The 25,882-nt window shown below is 38.2% G+C and overlaps 2 long non-coding RNA genes and 2 other non-coding genes across 5 annotated transcripts; 1 reads left to right on the forward strand and 3 right to left on the reverse strand.

Annotated features, from left to right (window-relative positions):
* Window positions 1–1,999: 1,999 nt before the first annotated feature.
* LOC118497684 lies at window positions 2,000–19,360 on the reverse strand. Of its 2 annotated transcripts, XR_004900208.1 has the most exons (7): window positions 10,973–19,360; window positions 10,436–10,553; window positions 9,815–10,015; window positions 7,416–9,158; window positions 3,815–3,927; window positions 3,153–3,192; window positions 2,000–2,456 (listed from the first exon to the last, which is right to left on the reverse strand). It is a non-coding gene; the product is annotated as an uncharacterized LOC118497684 (long non-coding RNA). The 2 variants fall into 2 exon arrangements; XR_004900207.1 differs by lacking the exons at window positions 2,000–2,456; window positions 3,153–3,192; window positions 3,815–3,927 and having other exon boundaries at window positions 8,763–9,158; window positions 9,811–10,015.
* Window positions 6,558–20,231, forward strand: LOC118497685. The gene is made up of 3 exons (XR_004900209.1): window positions 6,558–6,567; window positions 15,665–15,669; window positions 19,907–20,231. It is a non-coding gene; the product is annotated as an uncharacterized LOC118497685 (long non-coding RNA).
* A 3,041-nt stretch (window positions 20,232–23,272) lies between these two features.
* Window positions 23,273–23,339, reverse strand: LOC114489843. The gene has a single exon (XR_003683917.1). It is a non-coding gene; the product is annotated as a small nucleolar RNA SNORD64 (small nucleolar RNA).
* Window positions 23,340–25,660: 2,321 nt separating this feature from the next.
* On the reverse strand, window positions 25,661–25,733 carry LOC114489844. The gene has a single exon (XR_003683918.1). It is a non-coding gene; the product is annotated as a small nucleolar RNA SNORD107 (small nucleolar RNA).
* Between the last annotated feature and the right edge of the window lie 149 nt (window positions 25,734–25,882).

Genomic DNA, 25,882 nt, shown 5'->3' on the forward strand with positions numbered 1-25,882 from the left:
GTCACCAAGGTGAAAACAACATATGAGAACCTGTTCGAGATTAAATGACACTAGAAACCTAACCCTTCAATTCAACTCAGCATTGTTTTTCTGGGTTCTGAACAAGGAGAAAAATTGCTGTAAAGGACATGACTACAGCCCTGGGCAGTATGGCTTAGTTCGTTGGAGCATCATCCTATACATCGAAGGGTCACAGGTTTCATTCTTGGTCAGGGCACACGCCTGGGTTGTGGAGTCGGTTGCCAGGTCGGGGCGCTAACAGGAGGCAACCGATCTGTGTTTCTCTCTCACTGATGTCTATCTCCCCACCACTCTCCCTCTCTCTCTGGAATCAATATACCCATAGGTAAGGGTTGATAATAATAAGAATTAATTACTAAATAATAAACCGTATTACTAGAACATCTGGTAAAATCTTACTACAGATCGAATACAAATGCAATATATTTGTAGTACTGATAAATTCAGTTAATTTACACAACTCTATCAGGTTTAATATAAAAGGGCTCCCAAGCTCTTAGAAAGTGAATGCTAAAGTATTTGGGGTTAAAGGGACACAGTATCTGCAACTTACTAACAAATAATTCATCAAATCTGAATAAATGAGGGCAAATGAGGGGAGGGGACGGGGGTGTAGATGACAGGGAGGGAGGTAAAGTAAGAGAAAGAGAACCCAACACTGTAGGAAAAAATCTGGTTTGGCCAGTAGTATATGGGGGCTCTCTGTATGATTCTTGAAACTCTAAATCCACAATTATTTAAAAGTAGAAAGCCAAAAGAATGTATTCTTAGGCAGTTTATCAACCTCCAAGAAGCCTCTTATTTTGAAAAGGTCCAGTGTCTGCCTGTGACAACCAGGTGACTCTTGTGATGAAAGGAAAAGTGGGCTATTGTTTGTTTGCAATAAATCCTCTATCACTATTTGCTGTATTTTATCCATGACCATTTAGTGTTGAAATTAAACTCAGGTTAAAGAAATAGCATTTTCACCTATTAGATTGGCAAAATGTTAAAGGATTAATACTATCCCTCACATTGAAGTTCTTAGGAAAATCAGCACGGCCCTGGCACCCTGGCTGTGGACTGGCCTGGGAAACAGTTCAAGGGTGATTCTACAGGACCCACCAAAATCAAATGCATGCAAAACTGATGAACTCCAGCTGCCACTTATAGAGATCCATTTTATAGCATCAGGAGCACAGGAGCATGACTAGAATTATATACATCACAACATTATACGCAGCAGCAAAAACGAATAAATAGTAAATTGCATTTCCCAAACAGAGAAATGGATGAACCGAATAGGGTATATACTTTACATCCAATGAATAACCTATAGCTAAGTTATATTTATTGGTTTGAAAATACATCCACAATATTATAAACATCAAGTTACAAAACATGTACCACAATGATGGCATATATATAAAATAAACCCAACATGAACTTGTATAAGCTGAGAAAAGTTATTAACTGCTTTACCAACAATGGCTAACTATTTCTCCCCTAGCAACTAGAAATGGAGGATGAATAACCACTGATTGCTTTAAGTTGGTGAAAGACCCATTCATTCTTGGTGGCCCGGTCAATGACCTAGGTGTCAAGACAGTCTATTGAGACACCCTGGGCCATGCAGTGAGTTCTCTCCAGGCAGAGTTCAAACCTAGAATGAACTCAGGCATCTATACTAAACCCATAACAAAAGAAAGTCGGTGCAACAGGGGTAACAGTGAAGTATGTTACCTCCCTCTTTTTACCCCAACCCCAAAAGAAAATCAGTGATACCACGAAAATGCGGGAACCATGGATTCTACAAGATAGCATCACCATGCCTCCCAATGTCGGTGAGAGGGCATACTCCCTCCCACAACCAAAGTGTTGAGGGCAGTCAAGTAAAATGATGGGACACTGGGAAGAGGTCAACTGCAAATCCTAGTCTAGAAGGATGCCTACTAGGACCAATGATAACAGAATAAGCCAACTGTTTATTGCAGGTGACACAGATGTCATAAAATGATCTTGTTTGGGACCTCAATAAAAACTGTGGGTTCATGATTCAAATGAACAAGAAAGTCTCTTAAAAATGGTACCCTTAATTGTCCATGGGAGACACTTGGCTTGTGAGAAAGTCAGGCTGTCACCAAGGTGTCCTTATGCTGTGTAATTACATTTAACAGGCACCTGTATCTCACTCCCATCGGTAAATTAAGACATGGATCTTAAAAATGCAGTGAGGATAAATAAAATACGCAACATCATGTGATACGTTCAGAGCACAAGAGAAGTCCTTAACAACATTCCAGGCAATTACTTGCCAAACAGCAGGTCAGTCCTATTCCTGAGAAACAAAGACACGGTCGGCTTCCCAAAGCAGGGAGCACGACAGCATCAGGGGGACGCTGTGGATGGAGCCACTTCCGCAGATGTCTAGGATGCTGTTGTTCAACGTTGACGACCTGGGAGAGGACAGAGGGAGACGCTGCAGATGAGTATCAGTCAGGGACTTCACTGTCACTCCATGGAACATGACTCCCAGGGTCTTAATGCTAAGGATCCTCAAGCTACAAAACCTAGGTGAGCTAACAGCCCCAAATCAATGAGACCATCCTCTTCCTGCCTCGGGCCCTCTGCTGTCCCTTGAGTACCCATCTGCCACTCCTGATCACTTTCTTGTCATTCCTCCAACAAATGCATTCTTTAAGCTAACATTCTGTGTCACTGAATTCGTAACATATTTCAGATCAGGATCAAAATTAAAATGATGGTACAACGATGCATTTAATAAAGAGCAAATTTAATAATATGCTCTGTAAATCACACAGTGATTTCTTATGAACAAACCCCAAATCCTGTTGGGACATTATCCATGTATCTTCTCCTTGCCCTCCTGGAAGCTTCTTGTGCAATTTCTAATAGGACTAACTCTAAAAAATCTTGTATTTTGACTTATGATTTTATTAAGTCTTGGTGAGTACCAAGAGACAAAACTGAACTCCTGGGTTAAACTGTAACTTCAAGATAATCACACAGACCACACGGCAGGTTTAATGAAAACAAATATAGCATTCAGTAACTCAGACAAGAACCTAGCCCATCATCAATACAGCCAAGGGGGTGTCTGAAAATCAGAATATGAGCCTTCATGCTCTTACCTGCAGTCACAATCTCTTTGGTCCTTGCTTATGGAAAATGCTTGTGAGACAAAGAGAAAAAAAAGGAATGCTTGAAAATATTGGTACAATCTTCATTCATTGATATCAAATGAAAGGGTGTTCATCAGAACCAACTTCCACTGTCTACCCACTACTAGCAATACCCTAACTCATACAACTGTAAATAAAATTCAATGTTCTGTTGTCGTTAGACCCACAGTATCTGCAGCCAATTCTACTTCCTAATCAAAGTGGTCCTGGTCCTTTTATAATCCTTATACCCCTTTCATAGTCCCCCTCAACCTGCCTGGCTCGTGTCTCTCCCTTTATCTATCCACTGTTAATAGACTCATTCCAAAACATTTCATATTTAAATGAACTTAAAACTGAATGAAAAGATTACACTCTGTGTAGGTAACATCACATTCTATACCGAAAGCAGTATCTATCTGTATTCCACCAAAACCTATTTATCAACAGTGTCAAAACTAACCCTTTTTTATACCTTCTATGGTGTATCATTGGCCATCACTATAATTTGACAATGTTTTATGGAATTCGTATCTGGTTTTAAATTTTCAAGTATTACAACAAAACTGGGCTGCACATCAAAGTGGGCAAAAGTGAACAAAGAGCACAACAGCGTCACTGATTATTCTTACCAGCACTTTGAAGAAAAACTCCACAGAAATGACAAACAAGACTAGAATGTGGACACAGAAATGCCAGCGTCTAAGAGGTCTCACTTCTTACACTGGTATCACCTCAGTTAAAACTGAAAAATATGGAGAAATTGTGATATATTCGCACAACCAACATAAATCACAAAGTAAAATTCCCTTTCTGAACAAACTACTAAAACTCCCCAATTATTCAAGTATACAATGATTATTACCAGGGTAAACTATTCTTGTGAGGTCACTAGAGTTAATTCTACTGGACAACCCCGTTTTCAGCCCTGTATGGTTTTAGTGGTCACCAAAGACTTCATAAATGAGGCCAGTAAGAGTTATGATAAAAATAACATGTGACTTTTCTGTCCTCACGTTTTACATCCCACCTGATTCTCCTTTATTTCATCAAACATCTTGAACTGCTAATGTGATAGTTGACAAGTTCATTTTATACTCACTGTATATTAAATTGATTGCCTTAAGATTGCTTCTTCCTCATCCTAAATCCCAATAATTGCAGACTGACTTTACTGGACTTTCTTTTCTCCATTACCATAATTACATTAGTAGCTAATTTATGTGCCACTAACCTGTCCAGTTACATATCTTTAAGCATTTGGGATCCATAGCCAATTCCTGTTCTACATAACTGAATCTATCCCATCCGAATGAACTGCTAACGGCACTGCTGGAGTTACCACCAGTGCTACTACACAAAAAGAAAAGCCCAGGTGGATCAGCCAGGCCAGGCCTTTTGGCTGAATAATAAGATGCTTAATACTTAAGAATCTAACACAAAAGTGTATTTTGGCCTCACTTTACTGATGAGGAAACTAAGCAATAAAGTACTTATAGGGAAACTTTGAAGCTATAAAATGAAGTGCATAAAAATAACAGCAGCCACTTTAGTTTCAGAACTCAAAGTTGACTATTAACCATTTTCTTTGATATTCACAAAAGACTGAGAAATGGAATGTTATCTTTAACCTTCAAGATATCATGATATTCACAACTTGTTCAAAAGCTAAATATACATATAAGACTACCTTTCCAAAACAATGTAGTTAGTGAGAATGAGGAAAGGTTACAAATGAGTATGTGATGTAACATGTTTGAAAGAGAAAGTAAACATGAAAAGTTAAATAAAAGGCAAACAAAATCAATCATTACTTGCTACATACAAACAGGAATGGAATAAACTTTTAGAAAGGCTGAGAAAAGAACACATCTAACTTCACCTTTTACAAGTGAATTGTACTAACTGAATGTCCATTTGAATTGTTAGTTAAAATATTTTATCTCAATTTCCTCATTAGCATTACCAGTGTTCTATTAGCAAAGGAAGTTTCTTTGCAGTTGTGTCTTTAGACTGTTATATAAACTTATATTAATCACATGCAGAGACTATGAGACATCAAATTCATTATTCTGTAATTGATTAGACAAGTGTTTATATACTCTTGAATTAAAAAATGGTAGTTTTATGAAGTTCTCATTTAAATGAAAAAATTACTCATCATTTTTAGTTATCTCTTAGAGCAAAAAACATGCTAGTGAAGAGAGGCTACAATTTATAGAAAAGCTGTCCAAGTTCAGCTGAATGACTCAATACTGTAACAATTGAACACGATGTGATACCATAATCTTGCAATAAACTGATATGACTGGAATAAAACCAGACTAATAAGGAATGGAAAACTACTACAGAAAACTCATGAATATATTAAACAGATGCTATTTACCATATACAGAAAATAAAAATATAACTGTCAGAGTAAACACCCTGATAACTTCCAAAAATAAAAGTCAAAAAAAAAATAAAAACCAAGACCATCTGCGAAGTCAAACCATAAGCAAACTAGATGGAAAAGAATGCAAAACTCTTCAAGTGCTGATGAATGTAACTACTTTAAAACATTTTAACAATTAAGATTTAGCAAAAAAATATTTCACAGGTAGTACTGAGTGAGATTAACACTATGAAATTATCATGTTTTGTATTTTTCAGTAGGCTGATTATGATAATGCTTGAAAAATACAGGTGTCCTCAGATCTTGATATTGAACGATATACATTCTGAAAAAATGCAGCAGAAAACTAGGTCTTGGTTGTTATTTCTTGGATGAGGGATAAAAAACTGGCAGTGTATTCAGATTACTACTTGGGGTATTTTTGAGAAATCATGAGTACGTGCTCGTGAAAAACAAATCATGGTAAAACATTCTACAGGAAATAAATTCAATGTCTGCACAGCAATATTCAAATTAGGGAAACTAAGAGAAACATCTATATCGAGTTTCTAGTTCACACATGGTGACACAATTACAGAGCTCTGTACATTGTAAACAAGTATCTTACTGGATGTCCCTAACACATACTTCTAACATGGGAGTTACTTTTATTATAATCCATACTAACTTACATATCTGTACACTTCATAAAGGTATTTATGTAATTTATAAATACACATGCATGTGAGAGAGAGCACAGACCAAAAATGTACCCAACACACCAGAGAGTAGTCAGTAAAAACTAGCAGTACAACAAACACGAACATTGAGTTACAAATGAAATTATTTTAACAATCAGATATGTAAAAATTATCTAATGTAACAAGCAGAGAAAATGTACGATATAGGAGATGGAAAGATTTCTAGGTGGGAATGAATCAGTCCAAATGCAAAGGCAGACATAAACGTGGCCTGGATGAGAATATATGGTAACAACTCAGCACCAGAGTTGTTCCAACTGTTCTCTCTGGGACAAGAAAACATTTTCACAAAGACTTACTGTAAAAGATAATAAGGAACTCTCACTAATAAGAATGTGACCAAGTTGTTGTTTAAAAATCTGATGTGTATACAATCTTACAATTAAAAAATACAATCATGACTAAAATTTGCAATATATTGCAAAATACTGGTATTATCCTTATGCATATGAATATTTTCATACAAAAAACAAATGGTTAATACATCTGATTTTCTTAACCAAAAAATTTAATGGAACAATAAAAGTTAAAAAAATCAGAAACTCTAACACAGAACTAGGACTCCTAGCAATTTTGCTGATGTGCATCTGCCCAGTGGATACGAAAATCAGGGACCCAGACACTGATCCACCTGTGTTTGAGGCAGCGTTACAATGTGGGCAGCCATACAGCTGTGTAATTCAGTAAGACAAACTGCTCATCAACAAATAAATTTGGCACAGGCATACAATGCAACATCATTCAGCCCTTTTAAGGGCATTTTATTAAACCTGTCAACAAACTTGGCCAAAAATCCACAATAAAAGCTAAGCTTCTTAAAATAAATCATAAGGGACAAACCTTAAACAACATTAAAATATTACCCATTAACCAAAGGAATGTTTTGCTGCCTGCTGGCATTTATTTGGAAAATATCTGTGCTGTTGGGATGTCAATGAAATACCGTCCAAGAAGTATACAAAGTGGGCTTTTATATACTAGTATGAAAATAAACTACATGGGTAACCACACCAGGACAACTATAAAAGGCCCAAACATGAACAAAAGATATGGTAGCAGTATCACAACACAAAAATTTGATTAAAAGTAGAAACATACCTGTTGTTGTGTAAGATGGCTCACTTCTAAAGAGATTTACTGTCTCCTAAGTAATCTATTAAGTTTGTTGCAAATGTAATAAAACTGCACTTATTTTCCAACTTGCAAAGTAATTTTAACCAGCAACTGAGAGGAAAAAGTGCGATTATAGACAGGGAATGTTCTGAAAAAGAAGAGAAATGAGACAGAACTCAATGGACAAGGTCAGACTAACAAGCATCAGTAATTCTGAAGCATTAACAGGAGACAACACAGAAAGTCGGCCGACTAAACGTGGGGATTTCTATGTGACAGAGGTTTTAAGAGAATTGGTTAACTGCGTAGGTGAGGGTGAGAACTTTGTATATATAATGCATACCAAACCACTGCAATGGTTCACCAAAAAAGAAATAAAACGACAAAATAATTGATGAAAATAGAAGGAAATAGAGACAATAGTGTATGATAATGTAAACATGTTCTTAAAGAAAAACACGAACACAAAAGGCATAAAACAGAATGATTATATTTCAATACACAACTTGCTTACAACCAAAAACTAAAACAGCACAGTAAAATAACAAAAATATGGTATTACATTTGCAATGCATGGGATATGGTTAACACTTTCATCATAAATGAGCTCTTAAGAAACCAGTTACAAAGACACCAATAATCCATGGGAACTGGAAAAAAAAAAGGAAATACAAATGGCAATTAAGAATTGAGACTATGATGAGTGTCCTGAACATTGACTGATAATTTCTCCGTGGTGTCACACTGTCAAAGCATACACATGCTGTGCTGTGCAGTCTGAACTCTCATACACGCCGAGATTGATGAGGACTCTCTACAATTAGGCGGCTGCTACTGTTTGACTCAAAATATAAATTTTGGACTTCTTCAGCACTCAGCTTTTCTAACGACTTAAAATTATTTCAGCAAATTACTTGGAACAAATTCAAAGTGAGTTCTACAACTGCACATTTACTGCACAGAAAACATGTAGCCAGTACCTGGGCACCAAAACACTACTTGACTACCAATTTATTCGTCAACACAACCCAAGAGGGTGTGCACAACACTCCACTGATGATCACAGCGCAGGGAGCGGAACCAGTAACAGTTTGAGAACTGTGTATGGTACCAGGTGGGTGCCTGAAATATGGGGTGGAACATTTTGAAGTATATGACTGTCTAATTACTGTGCTGGATACCTAAATCTAATAATATAAAATAGTGATGAATCTCTAATATAATTGAAAAATTAAAAAGAGGCAATCTATACTGGGTACTAAAAAAAAAAAAAGGAAAACAAAGGCACTTGAAGGGAAACTACTGAATATATACTTGAAAACTATCTATGTCCTCTAAAATCACAAGATGACTTCTAGTGACTACATTTCAAATCCACCCTACGGTGCGTGGAGTCAGACACATTCCCTCAGTGCTCACAGGAGCGTGGGCGGGGCCCCGCCACGGCTTGTCCCAAGGCCTCCTGGGAGAAATGGCTCCCTTGCTCCATCTCCTGGGACTCAGTCCACCAGCAACAATGGAAACAGCCAACATGCCTGCTTACAAGTCTCTCCACGACACCCACTGGGGCACTTTCCCACACGGGCTTTCTCAGTCCCGTGTGTCTGATCTGTAGGAAGTGTCCATGGCCACGCACAGAAGTGGCATCTCCAACACAAGATGAAGACTGTCTTTTGGTTTCGAAGATGGTGGCGGAAGCAAGGGCATGGGCTCCTGGACAGTCATCTCCTGTGCAGACACAATGGGGAAAACGGGAACAGGTCAGACTCATACCTCATTGGATCATTAGTATGGGTACTCAATGCAGCGGCCATTCTATTATGAATAAATAACACCTGGGTCAAACTTAGATAAAAAAAGCCAGAGATCCCAGGAAAAATAGTCCCATAACAGGAGCAAGGTAAGAACAAAATGAATCTGAACAACAGGGCCAGAAACTTCTGATGACGAGCAGAATGTGGGCTGACCACGGGACATAGTGACTTCTGAAGCCAGGTCAGAATCCATGCCACAGTGACAGGTGTGCTGTCCTTCAACACTCCAGTCTACGCTGCTCCCCCTGGTAATCCAGCTGCAGGGGCTCTCTCCTGGAAGCCTCAGTTGTGCCTGCTCACCCTTCCGGCCCTCTGCAACCCATGCCTGCCACGGACGAGGCCCAGCTCTCTCCTGAAGCCCTCTCTACCACTGGGTCTTCCCCGCTGTTCCCAAATACTCCAGTACTATCTGAAGTGCTCAGGTATGTTATCACTGGAAATAATACAACCATGTTGTAGGTTACTAAGCCTCAGGATTCTCTGCTACTAAACAGTAACTAACCTCAACAGATATCAAAACCCACCAGCTGCCACCAAAATTCATTAGGCTTAAGAAAGCAGAATACCAACTACTGTCTCGTGAAGGGACCTCCCTGCATCAGAGGAGCAGCCAGCCAGCCGGCCACCCTCAGTCCTGTCAATGATGAGCAGAGCCAGGTGCGAAGCGCATTTCAGTTGACGACTGCTCCGCAGAAAACGGCGGTGCCAATTCTCGGGATTTGTAACAAGGACAGGACAGCAAAAAGTGTAGGTTCTTGGAACTATCAGCTCCTACAGGGAAAAGAACGTTGTATGGTAAGGTAAGGTATACACCATTCTGATAAGACAACTGAAGCAGCAGGTAACTCACTAAGGTCAGCCATGACTTGACTACTTGGCAGAATCTGCAACTTTTTCTCCTTGACATCACACTGCAAAACCACAATGCACCATTTCTTTCAGAACACTAGCTATGTGGCCAGCTTCGTCATAAATTAGGAAATTAATTGAAGAAACAATTTTCTCCTGCATTCTGTGTATACTCTATGTGTTTTCTTTGATAAAATTACCCTCTTTCAGAATTAATTTACTAATTATCAGGCATCAATGAAAATCCAACGTGGCCAAGAACAACACATACCAAGATTTCCCTTTCCGAGTCTAGCTACACCGCATCCTAAAACAGCACTTTTCACTCCAGAACCTTCTTACCTGTGGTTCAGTTGAAATTTAAGCATAAAGGAACTCCACAGAAAGACAGATGTTCATTCCTTTTGTTATTGGTCTGTGCATATTATCTGCAAATACATTTCTCTCTCATCATGTTCACCTGAGAAGTACAGTACAGCCAAGGTTAGATATAAATGAGATACCAGGACACAAAATTTGGGTAAATTCACATGGACAATGGTTATAATGAAGTATCAGTTCACTTTACTTTTACCTTTTTGGAGCACCTTCAGCACAAACGTAGAAAATATCGGAATGTTTTTGTGCTAATCCCAAATAATCTGATCCCATAAAGCCCAACTTCAAATCATTTTCACATAATCAACTACACTAAAGGACAGAACATAATCTGTTCCCCAACGACTCTCACATTAATTAAGAATAACTCCCAGCATGCCCTAAGTGACTATTATCAATGACAAATATGGCCATGCCTCATAAAAATTGACCCCTCAGAGACAATGACCATGGTCACTGCCGCTTTGCCTGTCCACCCGAATGGAAGTGTTTGGCACATACCTCCAACACTATCCTCTCCCTCCTCTCTCCTTGGGTGATCGACTCTCTGTATTACACGGCCAGCTCGCCGCTGCACTTGTCTCAGTCACGTGTTCTTCTTGATCACTCAAACACCATTCACAATGGCCAACGGGAATACAAAGCAGGACACAGTGGCCCCATATTCCCCAGATGTTTATAGGCAAGATTGAAGACAGGCACAAGTTGGTTATATCGTTAAAATTCCTTATTCATTAAATGTTCCGTTTGAAATGCCTTTTAAATTTTAAATGCAGAAAAGTACAGGCAGTCCTCCTTTTTCCATCTCTCCATGCATTTAAATTTTGCCATGATCCTCCGGACAACTTTCTCTTTCATAACTCATTACACTCATTGTAGATTGTCGTGTAGCAATATACAAATACATGGATTAAACAATGCCTCACTATGTAGCTAGTACATGTACAGAAATTTCAGAAAGAATGCCAAAACAATTACCATTATAGTCGCAATGATGATGAACAATCATTACTTAACTCTTTAATCTTAACAGGACAATCTCATTCCCCAGTGAGCAGAACTAGAGGCATACAGTCATACCTCTGGAAACACAATTACTCAGTCTTTGTTCAAAAATGACCATTTTAAGTATCGACTTAAAACACTTCCACTTAAGAATGTTTTATCAAACAAGTGTTTAAGCTATACTTACAACATATAAGCTACCATCATTACAATCTTTCTTTTGGTGGTGTCTATATCAGTGGTCCACGTTACACTTGATCTGTAACTTACTTTCTTCTTTGTAAATCTGAGAGTTGGGACAGATAAAAATCACAGCAGTACCTTACATCATTTCTAAAATTTTACACATTCAATTTTGATTGTCATTACCAACAGATGTTCAAAAAGATATTACATATATGCTCTGATCAATACTGGATAGGACCACCTTTCTTAAGCAAATTTTGTACTTTAAATTTACATCATAGACAACTGAGTCAACATTTTTGGCATTTGTCACATAACATTCAAATATATCAATTCACCAGAAACCTTTAAAAAGCTCTCAGAGAATTTAAAAAATATTTGTAACCAGAGAAATTCCCATCGAGATGCATATATATGAAAACAGACTAAAATTAAGATATGAAGCTTATATAAAAATTAACATACATTTAAATGTAACATGAAGCAGTCTATAAGAATACTAAGAATACCATTTCCATAAATTTTCAGGAAAATAAAATGAAAATCAGTAAACTAATAAATGTAAAAAGAAACATTTTCAAAACTATATTCCTAAAACTAATTTTACATATGTGTATATGCATTACTATATATGGCTATGTGGGTATGTAAATTTGCAGAAATTTATCTAGCATAGCAAAATAACAATTACATCAGCAATGTGACTGTCTTCCATCTCTGAATGTATCACTGAGTACTTCAGAACATGACTAAGTGACAATTCCCTTCTCAAATCTTTTTCTTCCTACTGAAGATAAAAGTACGTCCCAGGTGTATTTTCTGTTACAGGTGTACCATCTAATCTTCTCTTATAAATGAGAACCTAACATGAAGATAAGCAGTTGATATGTCAACCCCTATCGCAAAACCTCACTCAACAAACATCAGAATGTTTCCACAGCCCTTGGAGGCAGACTGTTACCCATTATCTGTCACATTGCTGAAACATTACAAAAGCCAACTACATTTGCCATCAAATATTTACAAAATTTTGCGAAACTCCCAGCATCTAGAAAACCTAGATGTTTAAATTGAAATTATATGCCTGTTATTTACAAAGTTGTCTTGAATGTGGTCATGCAGCCCAATTAAGTACAAAAGTGTATAATTCAAAGAGGGAGAACAAAAGTTCCAATAAAAACATTTCCTATGATTAAAATACATAATGCCCTATTAGCAATACAAATACACAATTATGACATGTAGTAATACAAGCACTGAACAATGGCTTAAATGTAAACTTTCCTGTACAGCAAGAAGTCAGGAGTGAAGGTACACTCCCTTATACCTTTCCTTCCCCTAACACCAACAGGTCACAGATATGTACAAGCTCTAAAAACCCACCATCCTAGCCACTTTGAGGTCAACCCATTTCCAACAAATCACCATGAAGTTTTACAATTATTTACATAAGTATACCTGGTGAGACTCTATACATATGGAAAGACTAGATGTTATAAAGTAAAAAAAAAAAACGTGTATCTGCCTGTTATTTACAAAGTTGTCTTGAATATTGTCATGCAGCCAAGGGAACACATACAGAACTGTGTATAGTTCCAAGAGGTAGTATAAAATCCGCTTGATGAAGTCATTAATATCTTGAATGTTTAAATAAAGAGAAAAAATACAGAAGGTTGAATAGGCAGAGTACAAAGGACTTTTAGGGCAATGAAAATACTGTGTTTACCATAATAATGGCTGTATGCCATAAGCTCATGGAATGTACAACACCAAGACCGAACATTTAATGTAAACGATGGACTTTGGGTGATTATGATGTTTTGATGTAGGTTTATCAACTGTCACAAATGTGCCCCTCTGGTGGGGGATGTTAACAGTAGGCATCATTCCCGAACTTCGGGTTGATGGCAAGGAGGGTTATGCATGTGTGTGGGGAAGGGAAGTCTTTGTGCCTTCCCCTCAATATTGCTGTGAATTTGAAACTGCTTTTCAAAAGTATTAATAAAACTATTATTAAGAGAAACATATCAGGAAGCTTGGTATATCCAAAACACTAAGTATATCCCTCATGGTATTCTAAAGTAACAATTCATACTTGTCAAAATGTCAAACTCTTCTTTGAGAATGGGGCAAATGCATTATCTTGTCCATTTCTCCTCTTAACCAAATTAATATATAAATTTTTCAAAGCTCCAAGAGTCTCTTTATCAATGATTAATTTCTTTGCCATGGTATTTTTAAAAAACAATGGTAGTAACAAATTTACAGTAAAGTATTTACAGGATTATACTTTGTGAGACTCTCAGTACAACCAGATATTTCACTTGTCCGTTATTTACAAAGTTGTCTTGGTTATTGCTATGTAACAAATGAACACAGAACCGTGTATTTTAGAGAATCTGTAAATGTTAAATCAAATTCCACCATGAACCTCAGTGTATCTGGGAAAATAAGATATAACTACCATACATGTCCCTGAAATAGAGGTATTTTTATATAAAATGGACAATTTATATAAAATTGATTTAATGATTACTATCTAATTTTTCTTCTAAATAAAAACATGAGGTAAAAATGCTTTCAATGCTTTGTATCCCACATTAAGTGAAATCATACAGTTCTCAGCTTTTTCTGACTTCACTTGCTTTGCTTAACATGATATTCTCGAGGTTCATTCTTGTTGTAGGCAAGGGGTTGGGGCTAGTAAAGGGTAAAGGGGACCCAACACATGGTAACAGAAGGTGATCTGCCTTTGGGTGATGGGCACACAGAGCAATATACAGATGATATATCATAGAAATGCACACTTGAAACACATTATGTTATTAACCAGTCACCTTAATAAATTTAGTTAAAAATAGTGTCAATGCTTACTCTATATCTCCTCACTAACATGACAACAGTTTTTAAGTAATTTGTCTTCAACAATCCCACCAATCCAATGAAGGTTACATGAAGGGGAATGATACCCTGGGAAAAATTTCTACCCTCTACCATCCTGTCTTATCAACAGCCTACATATTTACAAAGCCCAATTGTCCTAAAGCAATTATTATAAACACAGTTGTTTTAACAAATCAAAGAGCCACCTAGATAGAGTTTTTTAAATAATTTGCAACCATATTTCAACCTTATATTTTAACATGCCTTGACTAGCATATGCATGTGCGGAAGAGTAGATGTAATGAAAAAAGAATCATACATGAGAAACCAGAAAACATCCACTACCCTTGTCCATAGCCATTAATCCACTCAAATGCAGACAGAAACTCTATTTAAAGCTTCTGATAATTAAAACTGTACCAGCAATGAACAAGTGTTTTAAAGATGAGTACAGGGCAGTCTAAAGATCACAGCAGACCAGATTGGTGTACCATGTCACCAGGCAAAAAACAGCACCAGGCAAAAACAGCCAAGTTTAGATGAAACATATTTTACAATGACAAAGTTCTGCCTATCTACAAGGTTATGTGGTATAGAAACAAAGATCTGATCAGATCAGTCACCCCTTCACAATATTCAACATCAAAATATTTACTCTCTGTGTGTGTGCGTGTGCGTGTGTGCGCGCCTAGTACGCGTGGAGAGAGGGCACTTTTATACACCTAGGCAGTCCCCATGCTCTAAGAAGCTTGTCTACTATACATACAGCAGTCAAAAACTTCCCTGCTCGGTCCAAACAGTTAACATTCAAAAATTAGATTGGAAGAAAATGTATGCATGTTTACATAGTTTAAAATATAAATGGCAATGATTTCTACACTTTCTACATTCAAAGAATGTCTAAAGAAAAAAAAAACACAAAAACACAAATCCTCAAAATGAAGCCTAACTCATGAAGAAGCATACTCTGTAGACCAAACAGTGACTACATTCAACAGTTCAGTGAACACACACTTCTGAAATTGATAGAAATTCTATGTCCCAAACTGTTTTAGAAAACATTCAGCCTCTATGTACAAAAACAATACAATCATCTTTAACCGAATATATCCCAAATAGACACAGTATAGCAATTCAATTTGCAAAATAGGTTTCTCAACTGATTAGTTTGGTAATCACAAAATATGTCTATCAACAAATCCTATGCAGATGTTGTAAAACAAAACATTTGTCCACTATGTAATTAGCTAGCAGCCTCACAGTATCTTCCAGTAAGTCTCTATCCTGACTTTTAATGAGCAGTTCTATACACTCATATACACATATGTACATGTAGGTATATGTGTATAAATGTATACACATATGAATATGTAAACAATCCTTTATTTGAAGGACTAAAAGTTTAAAGCAAAAACTTACACATTCTAACCACTTTATATACACTGATCTAAAAAATACCCCATCAGCTGCCTAATTATTTATTCAGAGATAATACGACAACCATTAGGGAAGTTTGCACTTTATATATAATAAATATACCTATAAAACATGCAAATATAGTAGCTCCTATGCTTTAAAAACATAATACTGTGTCTACTATATACATATAATACAAAAACATTCTTTTGTCAGCCCACATTTAATGAACTTGGGTTTGATAATATACCATTGCTAATGTCCCCGTAAAACACATAAAAAACACCTATACAACTATAAAAAAGTACTTAAAAACAAGAAAAATTGACTAGTATCACTAAAAGTCAGGTTGCGTTGGCAAATTAAACCTTTCCTAATGAAGGCTGTTTTATCCCATGTAGAGATGTCTCTAAGCTGTGCCAAGAACTGTGATGTACCTGCACACACTCAGAAAACCAAAAATGAAGGCCAACCTGCAGCTGCCACGACACTTCCAGGGGTGAGTCGTGTCACGAAGCAGGGGCCTGTACATTTGCCTTTACTGCAACTTGAAAACAGAGCCTAAGGGTACAGAGAACACACAAGAGAGGCTATATCTAACATCTTTGGCAAACAAAAAAGATTCTATCCTAGTAAGTTGATACATATTTATAGTACATTTACAATCATGTATATACATGTAGAAAATTGCTTATTGAAACAAAATTATTTAACATTTGTAACACTGTTTATAACAAAATGTATAGCAGTACGTAGCAGAAATAAATTAAGTTTGAAATCTAGGTATTTAACATTAGAACCACTTACAAAACTTATGTGGATTCCCAACATCTGAGCTTGGAGTGAAGCCCCAAATGTCAGCCACCTCCATGCTTGATTAAGATGGTGTAACAGCACTTTACAAGTAATCACAAAGCCTTCACAGCTCTGGACTTATCAAGCATAGAGAGACCATTCCCTCACACCACATGTTTTAACAGAGACACCATTTACACAGTAACATCTACATCCCCGCAGAGCAGCCTGAATATCATGTCCACGTGACAGCTGTATACGGAAAAATCCACCTTCCCCAACGTCCCACAGCAATAACCTATTCAAATGATTTTAAATGCACATCATTCAGAGGTATTCTGACAGTTCTAGTTTTATAATCACGTATTAAAATATTTCTTCTATATATCTTACCAAACTCTGTTAACAACTGTATCAGGAAAAGTCAGAAAACAATTGTATTTGGTTTTTTTCATGCACAGTATTCTCAATATGCAACACAATACTAGTGCCTTACTTTTTTCCTGATTGACATTTTAAGCGCGCCATTCCTTTTATGTTATCCCTGAGAACACAATGAATATAGAATTGTGTATATCTTTACAAACGTCCTCAGAATTCTTGTCTAAAATATTTTCCGGAAGACAATTTTATCAAACATGTTATTAGAAACTTCCTAGGAAACCAGCTCTAGTATCACAACCACCATTTAAAAGGTTATCCAAAATAACAGATTTGTCTATAAATGTAGGCCTCTGTGCTTGAGTATTATATTCCAAGAACGTTTTCAGTAAACAAAATACAATGAAATGAAACCATTACATGTTGAACTTCATTCTCTTCATCTCCTAACATCAATGAACAGTTCATATACATTCATTATTCCATTTTATATTTACATTTCAATACCATCACCCACACAGAAGCTTTATGTGTCCAATAAAGTAATTAGTGGGGCTAGATTTTGGGCTGTGTTGAAAATGCTTAGGAGTTAAAAAAAAAACTGTCACACATGCATAGGAAAGTCCCAAATGCATGGCCTTTCACGGTAAACCTTATGAAGCTGAGTTGATACTCCATGATCAAAAAAAAAAATCCTTTTTAATCCAAATCCAAAGATGTCCAATGAAATGTAAACATTTGAAAGGCAGGATGAAGTTCAAAACATTATACATCTACATTTATTTTGTCTTTGTTTTTGTAGCTGGTAAAGCTTCTAGATCACCTCAAATGTGCCGTCCTTTTCCTTTTTTCCCCAGATTCCTGCAGAGTTGGCTTATGGCTACTTGATACTGTCTGTAAAAGCCCAACACTACAAGTTTTATCTGCTTGAAATAAATTTCAGTTCAATCATCGCCCTTCACACACTTGCCTTTTGGGGAGCAACACACAATGAGAGAGGCTGTCCTGATGCTGTCGGGCCAGGCAGGGACACAGATCAGAGGCAAAGAATTGCTCTTGATCTTGCCAAAGACCCTGTAAGCCAGCCTGAGGTTGAGAATCCCACAGCTGTCCAAACAGTTCGGGGATCTCCAGAACTTGACAAAGAATCGGTTACCAATGCAGGTCCAGTCCCTCGGGCTGTGATCTCCTGCTTCTCTACGTTCATGGAAAAGAGCTTTTCAGAGAATCTGTACATCATCCTGGTTTGCGACTGGTTTCTTCTTGCTGTACACACTTCAGGAGATTCTTACAGACCAGAAGGTAACAGTGAAGGAGAATCACAGATTTTAAGAATCCTAATGTTCAGAGACTGCAAGTGGAATGTCTCCCATTGACAATGACAAAAGATGCTCTAAATATTACCAGGTTAAATAATCTTTGTTCTCTTCTCAGATTATTGCTTATTTCTAACACTGTTGAAACACGATGTGGTTTGTCATCTGTCCCAAAGACTTCTCTGGCACATGAAATAGAGAATCTGGAGACAGAAGTAAGGCGACCGGTTGGAAATTGGAATACAGTTTAAAGATGTCCAAACTCTCAACTAGGAAGGTAGCTCCACCCAATGGAGTCTAAACAGCATCCTCCATGCAATCAATACTTGAGGTGTGGGGATGAAACCCTGTCCATCTTTCTTAGGCTCCATCTGTGTCCACCAAACACAACCACCTCCTTACCTCCTAGCTGGCATGTCCTTTTTACATTCCTATAAAAGTAATACCCAAATATACCATACAGTGATTTTGAAATGATGTTATAGAAGACATTGATATTTCACGTGTGATGTGGACATGATTTTGTCATTTAAAAAAATTGTTCAAAGTCTTTTCTTTTACAAAGAGTTGTATAAGTTGCTTATGTACATTGCAAAAAGCAAAAATAACCTATGCAGTATTTTACCAACCTATATAATGATAGATGCATTTTCAAATTTATGTGGCTAAGTACTCTTTTACCCAGATTTACATGAGATTGCTTTAAATGAACACATGCTTGTGTTGTTAAACAAGCTTCATTCTCCAGTGAGCTAGACTGAACAGATGGATGCAGATAATAAAGTAGACAACCTTAAGGGATACCATTATCTAACAAAGCCACAAATTGAAATTTGGCACTGTCGTGGAAATATCACTCTAACTGATGGAATAGGCAAGTTGAATTTAAGATGGTATCACCCAATTCTCTGTGCCCAGCACTGCAGCACAATGAAATGCCCTGTTTCTTGCCTAAAACCTTTATAAAGAATATGAAAAATAATGCTTTAAACTGCAAGCCAAATTTTGCCTGGACTGTGTAAGTCTCATTCTTTATACCTTTTGCTCATTTATAGATGGATTCTACCAATAACATGACAATACACCACTATAGCAAAATTATTCATTATCCATCAAATCCATACTAGATGCCAACTATTACACTTGGCCTTGGAAAAGAACAGTAATAATGACATTGAGGCCAATGATGAACCATTAATGTCTTTTTCCCCAATCAAAGAGTATCAAAAAAGCCAGCCTATGCCTTCTTGTATCCATTTTTCCAATCTTAGACAAAGGTATTATTCAGTAATTGAGGGTCTTTATGAAAGTTTCTTCACTGTGATTTGAGTAATTTGAGGGATGGATTTTTCTATCATTACTCTGACATCAATTGGGACTTTAATTGACTCAGTGGAGAAAACACCTCATCCATCTGAAGGTCAAAGCTGTGGCATCCAGTCACGCTCACCAGAGCTGCACAAAAGTATTAGAAAAATATGACACACATTTCCTGCCATCCTATCAAAGTAAGAAAACCAGTATTGTTATAGTCAATTATTCTCACAGAAATCATAAATCACAGTTTCTTAACAATCCTGTGTGATTTCTCCTTGTCTTCAGTCCAAGCCACAGAAAAGAAGTCTCCTTATCTCAGGTTTGGATCACTTCGTAAGTCACAATTTTTAAAAATCCCCCATGATTTCTCCTTCTATTCAGTCCAAACCATAGAGAGGTCTCCATATTTCAAATTATAGAGTTCCTTCGTGGGTCTCAGTGTTTTAAAATCCTCCACGATTTCTCATTTTATTCAGCCTATCCCATAGAAAAGAAGTCTCCTTGTTACAAGAGTTCCTTCATAAGTCACAATCTTTAAAACTCCACAATTTCTCCCTTCTTCAGTCCAAGCCACAGAAAAAAAGTCTCTTTCTTTCTAGTCTGGGCTCATTATTCATTCAGGTGCTGTCCCATGGAGGGTGACTCTGTCTTGATCTGTATGTACATTCCTTCAGCACTTCCAGAGGCGGAGAAACCCCACCTGAAGAGGCTGACTTTCAAAGTTCATAAGTAAAGCAGACTATCCACTGTTAACACCATTCCCACAGAGAAGTGTATTTACAAAACAGTACTCAATTTCAATATAAAATATAGATAGCAGGGTATTTACAGCCAAGCTACAACATACACTTTGAAATTTCCCCAGTAAAGAGCATCACCCAGAAAAGTTCGTTGGTGTTGCCAGTTTATGGCCCATGTGAAATGATCCAGAAGTGGATGGTTAAAACAAACACATGCCTAAATGCAAAGTAATTAAAGTTATGCATGGTTCAGGGACCAACACAGAACACCAGCTGGATACAGTGACACCCCTAAAGCCTAAGCAATAGGCAGAAACTGCCATGTCTAGGAAATCAGCACACTAGTGAGGATCACACCTATTTTTTAAAGTGCTTTAAAACATCTGGTTTTCTGGAAATTTCGGTGTTTGGTCATTTTTATCCAAATTAAACCTGGTGAAAATTTAGGTAGCAGTTGATTAGTAGAAGAATTATAAAAAATGACCTCACTTCTTCAACAGAGGTACATAATATAAATGAATATTGGCAATTTGTTCTGATAAGATACATGGATTCAGATTGTCCAAATTCTGGAAGTGTGTGTCCACCCATGCATTTGATTCCAGTGGCTACTGTCATTTGTTCCCAGTTCATTGTATTACAAGAAAAAAAATACAGCATTTTCCACTCACTTTGTAAGACAACCAATTTTCTTTCAAAATTCCATGTTCTTGTTCATTTTTAAATGTTCTGTAATGAACTCAGTTACCTGCAACCATATAAATGAGCGTTTGTACAACAGCACTTTCAGAAAATGAATAAAACCCAGATGTTCTCTATGTGCCTCAACCAAGAGCATGCCAATTTCTCAGACCCAGGACCACTGACCCAGAAACTGAAAACTGAACAACCCGCCAGGTGACTCTCACGTGCACTGGAGTTGGAGAAAAGTTTGACTTCCTCTCAGCTGCCCACACTAGTAAACCACAGGACCACTCCGATAACCACAGCAGGAGCCAGCCTTCCACCCACAGAAGACACCCAGGATGCCTATGGAGTGATCTCAGGAAAGGACACAGAGCCTAACAGGACAAAGCTGCTGCAAACAGGCGTGCTGAATTTGACCGCACAGGGGTGGGTGGGTGGGTGGTGTCTCTGAGTCCTAACCCCCCACAAAGGAAGCTATCAATGGACATGTCTCCCCCTCACACTTGGACAACACAAGGATGTCAAAAAATCCCTTTAAAGCCATCTTTTTTCCTTCTTGTCTTCCCTCCACCCACCACTGCCTTCACCATCTAGTGCCAACGCAGTCCCTTCTGTTGTCATCACCACTAGCTGCGTTGGACCTGCCCTCATCAGGTTCAAGAATGAACCTCCTCCTCCTCCAAGAAATGAAAAGCTGACCATCTTCCAGGGATTCACATGTGAAGGGACTTCCTTTAGGTCACCTGCTTGCCCCCACGAATGGTTTACCTGCATGGGGCCCACCCAGCAGCTACCAGCGTCCTTTCTCCCAGCAGTAAGTGACCACCCTAGTTTGCACCAAACAGCCATGGTCGAATGCCTCTAGACAACACCGCACCTCAACACACCCCTAGTTCAGTCCTTTCCTCTCACTCAGCTCCTTTTCAGGCAGTAAAAGGTGACTTCCTGCTCTCATTCCTTCCACCTGCTCCTGCTGCTCCAAATCAGCGACACCAAGGGAAACCAAACAAGTCTCTGAGGTAGTAAGTATACAGACATTTCTGGCAGGGAAACAGGGACTAAATAAGGTAAAGAACTGTAGGAACACTAACTTACTTTAAAAAGAATGTAATTCATTGGAACCCCAACAGCTTTTCACTAGAAGCTGTTCACTCATCACAGCATAAACACCCACACCATATTTACACTTAGTTTCACACACACACACACACACACACACTCACACGCACTAACAAATTAAGGTGACTATTTAAGGATAAGGTCTTAGTACATTCAACTGTCCATGGTAACATTTTTATACAGGTTTTCTAAACACCTGTTTAATTATTATTCAACCCCCTCACAATGGCTACAATAAGCAAAGCATAAACACCTAATCAAAGAATGTCAATCTCAGATAATACAAGATCCATTACCCCAGCAAATAAAGACAGAGTGTGAAGAACGATGTGAGAATGGAGACCCAATTCCAAAAAGGCAAAACCCTTCCTCACTCTAGGGCTCAGATCCACCAACTGCCAAATGCGAACTGCATCCCCTTCAATCAGAGCCCAAAATTCTATCTCTTCATCTGTGTCTTGCCAAGAGAGAGGTGGCAACTCACTAAAAAATAATTAAAGAGTACTTATATTTTTAAAGTGTTATCTTAATATGATACCCAACAAAGCAATGCCTTGACAAAAAACTGGCAATTTCTCACTCATGTGGTAACTGCAGCCCCTCCTGGGCTGGGGACATGGTCTCAGTCAATTCTGGTACAAGGCTGAAACTGAGTCATGATGTATGAAAGAAAAAAACCACTGTATCTCCTAAGTCCATACTCTCTTGAAGTTATCACTTGAAATGCACAATGAAAAGACAAAGGTGGGCTGCACCAATGTCACAAGCACTGAACATACTATATACAAAAAGAAACCAGAGCAGTGGATCAGAAACCACCTTCCTTGACTTCACTGGGAAAACCTGCAACTCCATTCTCCGAGCACAACACTGATGGGGGAAGCCTTTGAAAATCACAGCCTGCGAGCGCGTGTTAGAACAGGTGTGTCCCACGTCCTTTGACGGACACTTGGGCAGGACTTCAGAGTACTCAGATTGAGCTTCACGCGGTCATGCTCAGACAACACAGCTCATCATAAGTCGAGCCAAGGTCTTCCCAACAGGAGCACACCTCGGTCAAAACACTTCTACCTGCAGACTGCGCAGCTCTACTAATGCAAAGGCCCCCAGCTTAGGAGAAGGAGGATCGACCATCTTTGGCAGCAATATCATTCAACTGACACAGAATTAAGGTGAAAATCTGGGGGAAACTCAAACACAATGAAATACCCAGCAATCTGACAGAACACCTGAGTTCTTTGGAGTCTTAAAACAAAATGTAATACCTTACAATCCACTTCCCCAAGCGAATGGTCTAACCAATTGAAAACTGGAATATGCACATGATAACAGACGGATGGAACACCAAGAAGTAACAGTATCAACAACTTTCTATTTTCTAATCCAATTTAAAAACCTAAACTACACTGAAAACAGCAATCAAAATATCCCAGCATGGGAAAAATCAACATGAAGAATCAATGAGAATGGTCAAATAAAATCAAGGTAGATGAAACAGGTGAAGTCAAGTCCAATGACCTGTCTATGAATACTGCATTTTGGAGGACCATGAAGGTGTTTAAGCTAATGTCTAACACCTCTGAACCAAGAAACCAAAACACTATGGTAATATAGTCCAATTTTATCATTGAAACAACAGCACACACACTACTTTTCCTGACATATGTTTCCTAACAGACTCATACCAGGAATCCAACCTTTTTACCACCACAGATCAAGTGATCATGTAAAAGAACCTCTACACAGCGCTGTACAAGTACCTAATGAATTCTACCCCATCTAGGTCATTTTGTTGTTCTCTTCCGCAAGAAATCTAACGCAAAGTGATCTGCAACCTCAAGCATCCAGTTGAGCAGCTGAGGTATTGGAGACTGTCTTGCAGCTTGGCCACCACACCTACATTTTTAAGATTAATCCTGCCTACCAAAGGAAAGAATTCACCTAGCCAAGCCTTTCCCTGCTAACCATTCCTCAATCACAGGCAAGGGCGTGTTGTGTTAGCCACATGGATTCCAGAATTGCAAAGATGCTGCTGCCATGCGAGGAGCCAGCAAGCCACTTGTGGCCCTGTCATCTCCTCTGAGTAAAAGAAAAAAGTCACTTCAGGTTTCTTCATCTGCTATTTGAAAAAGGAAATGAAGCCACAGATGTCCCCCTCCAGAGCCTGCCTGTGCACTTTTGGCAGAGATGCACTTCCTGAAACCATTCATCAACACCCGCGTCCAGAGCTGACATCCTTTGGGCTACATTTCAAATACTCTTCCTCTCCTGGTCTTTTCACTGAAGCCCTCTCGCCCCTGTGACCTCAACACGGCACTTCCTGATTATTACTTTTTGACCTATAATGGCTAAGATGGGACCCCTACAAATGCACACTGTCCAGGAATATTTATGGCTGACTCCTTTCTGGGTTAGGAGTATGGAGTTGAAAAATAAGATAGGCCTAGATTATAATTACAAGTATTCCACTTTAAGGAAGTGACTGTAAAGTATTTTAAGAGTTATACTGTAACACTGTAATATTTCAATACATTCAATCAAAACATAAATGCTATGAATCAAAGTAATACTGCCATGTCTTAAACATGTGCTATGTCATTGCCCTACACACACTGACCTAGCACAGCGATCCTCAACTGTTTCAATCCCAGGGCATACAAACTATTGAAATTATACTGCACACCAAAAAATGTATTTTGGCCAATCTGACAAAAAAGGGTGTAATTTTGATCCATTCACACGAGACAGCTAATTGTTGCATTGGCTGTTTTCAGTTTTTTAATTGGACAATCTAAGGGAAAAATAGGTCAATGCCCCTGACTGAACAGTCAGGTACTGTGTTTTGAAGACTCTTCAGGCACACCAGTTGAAAATCGCTGTTCTAGGGTACAGACAACTGAAAAGAAGCAAAAATACAAAATAAATGGTCCTCAAACACAGCGTCGGAGTCCATGGGAAGGCGTTGTCACACTCCTTGCCTTTCCACCCTACGAGATCCACTCCTACCTGGACGTCAGACACCTACAACTCTGGCATTTGATGTTTGATCCAGGAGCTGGTCGGGGCCTCCTTTCCACGTATGCTGGCTTGTGTCCCACCACAGATCTGTGCCTTCTGGGGTCCAAGGATGAGCTTCCTTTGTTGCTCTCAACAGCATAAAATATATACAGAAAAAAAAATTAGCTCAAAATGTCTTTGAGAAATTTTTTTGAGAGGATGTTTGAGGATCTGGCATGTGCACTAGTGTCTACACCTGCCACGTCGAGTATGCGAAGTTTTAACATTTGACACCATATTCTGTTGAGAATAATGTTCTCTGAAAAGTCTAGTGAGGCACATTGACTGATTTCAGTGACATTTTCAAGCTCACAATTTGCAATCATTATGTTCAGACAAGGTCCTTTCTCATCATAAATCTAGCCAAGGCCTCTGTAACACACACCTCTCTTTTTAAGATTACTTTACCTGAAGTGGTATGCGTTTCTGTCCTAAATGCAGTTAACATGATTTTCAGCCTTGATGCAACAGTACTGGGTAGAATCCACACTGACATGTCAGAAAATTCA

Source organism: Phyllostomus discolor, chromosome 12 (assembly GCF_004126475.2).
Source record: "Phyllostomus discolor isolate MPI-MPIP mPhyDis1 chromosome 12, mPhyDis1.pri.v3, whole genome shotgun sequence".
Classification (NCBI taxonomy): domain Eukaryota; kingdom Metazoa; phylum Chordata; class Mammalia; order Chiroptera; family Phyllostomidae; genus Phyllostomus; species Phyllostomus discolor.